The sequence below is a fragment of the Rhincodon typus genome, chromosome 35, assembly GCF_021869965.1.
Source record: "Rhincodon typus isolate 14 chromosome 35, sRhiTyp1.1, whole genome shotgun sequence".
Lineage (NCBI taxonomy): Eukaryota > Metazoa > Chordata > Chondrichthyes > Orectolobiformes > Rhincodontidae > Rhincodon > Rhincodon typus.
In genome coordinates, this window is record NC_063366.1 from 23,772,204 (window position 1) to 23,774,592 (window position 2,389).

Sequence of the window (2,389 nt, forward strand, 5' to 3'; positions counted from 1 at the left end):
ATCCCCAGCCCCATCCCAGGGACCCCCATCCCCAGCCCCATCCCAGGGACCCCCATCCCCAGCCCCATCCCAGGGACCCCCATCCCCAGCCCCATCCCAGGGACCCTCATCCCCAGCCCCATCCCAGGGACCCCCATCCCCAGCCCCATCCCAGGGACCCTCATCCCCAGCCCCATCCCAGGGACCCCCAGACCCATCCCTGGGACCCACGACCCCAACCCCCGGACCATCACCCACTGTGCCCCTTTCCCCTGGACCCCTACCTGCGGGAGCCCATTCCCCGAGACACCTATCGCCACCTCCACCCCAGGGACCCCCATCTCCAGCACCGGGACCCGCAGCCCCGCTCGTTCCTGGTCAGCCTGCGGACCCTGTTCGACATCCTGGACCAGGAGGGTCGGGGATCGGTCGAGCTGCGGGAGATTGAGAGCCGCTGGCCGGGGGAAGGACGGAGGGAGGCGGCGCTGCCTGCCGGGTTGATGGCCTGCCTCCGGAGAGCAGCAGCGCCGTCCGGGAGGCTCACCTTCCCCCGGCTCCTGGCCGGTATCAGGGCAGCCCTGCAGCAGGAAGCCTGCAACCCGGAGCCGGACAGTGTCCCGGGCAGCCCCCGGTACCAACAGCCCGGGGGGACCCAGAGAGAGACCCCAGCAGCAAGCAACAAGAGCTGGGGCACAGCAGCAACAGGTCAGTGAGTATCTGGCTGGTCATTAAAATTCATCAGCTCCAGACCCTTTAACAACCAGATAGCACAGATAGATAGATTGTAATCTCCTTAATTCATAAATCTGAGGGTGGGGGGTAGGGGTGAAGGAACTTTGTGCAATGTGCGTATGTCAGTTTATGTATGTTCACTGTTTAATTCAGAATTTCGACCCAGGGAGAAGGAACTCGATACACCCAGTGTGTGTGTGTGTGTGTGTGTGTGTGCGCCAGTCCATCAATATATTTAACCCTTTTATTAAATTCTTTGAACTGAGTCAAGGAGAAAGTATGTTGTGTACTGTAGGTATTATCAATACATTTAACACCTTAAAGTAAATCTTATTTTACTGTTGGGGATGTTAATAACTAGGGGGGGTTCACACTTTCAAGATTTTTAGGTCTTCGACCAAGATCTTTGTATCCTCTCACTAGCCCCCGGAGAGGTCACGGAAGACCTGGTGGGTAGCTAGTGTTCCCCTGTTCAAAAAGGGAAATAGGTAAAATCCAGGAAACTGTAGACTGTGAGACCCACATCAGCAGTTGGGAAGCTATTGGAGAGAATTCTTAGGGATAGGATTTACGCACATTTGGAAAAGCAAGGCCTAATTATGGACAGTCAGCATGGTTTTGTGCAGGGCAGGTCATGTCTTACTAGCTTGATTGAATTTTTCAAGGCAGTGACAAAGGTGATTGATGAGGGTAGAGCAGTGGATGTTAGTTACATGGAGTTTAGTAAGGCTTTCGACAAGGTCCCTCATGGTAGGCTCATCCAGAAGATTAAGATGCAGAGGATCCACGGTGACCTGGCTGCGTGGATTCAGAATGGGCTTTCCCACAGAAAGCAGAGAGGCAGTGGTGGAAGGGTGTTTTTCAGGCTAGTCACCCGTGAGTAGTGGTGATCCACAGGGATCCGTACTGGGATCTCTGCTGTTTATGACATATATCAATGACTTGGATGAAAATGTAGATGGATGGGTTAGTAAGTTTGCAGATGATACAAAGATCAGTGGAGTTGTGGATAGTGTAGAAGGTTAGCCAAAGCATACAGTGGGATATAGATCAGTTGCAGATAAGGACGGATAAATGGGAGATGGAGTTTAAGAACATAAGAACACAAGAACTAGGAGCAGGAGTAGACCGTCTGGCCCTTCGAGCCTGCTCCACCATTCAATAAAATCATGGCTGATCCTTTTGTGGACTCAGATCCACTTACCTGTGTTCTCACCGTATCCCTAATTCCTTTATTGTTCAAAAAAAATCTACCTTTTTTTTAAAAGCATTTACTGAAGTAGCGTCAACTACTTCACTGGGCAAGGAATTCCATAGATTAACAACCCTCTGGGTGAAGAAATTCCTTCTCAGTTCAGTCCTAAATCTGCTCCCTCTAATCTTGAGGCTATGCCCTCTTGTCCTAGCTTCACCTGCCAGTGGAAACATCCTCTCTACTTCTATCTTATCTATTCCCTTCATAATTTTATATGTTTCTATAAGATCCCCCCTCAATCTTCTGAATTCCAATGAATATAATCCCAATCTAATCTGGGTAAGTGTGAGGTGCTGCACTTTGGGAGATCAAATGTTAAGGAATTGTATACATTTAATGGCAGGACCCTGAACAGCATTGATGTACAGTGGGATCTTGGGGATCAAGTCCATAACTCCCTGAAAGTGGCAACATGAGTAAATA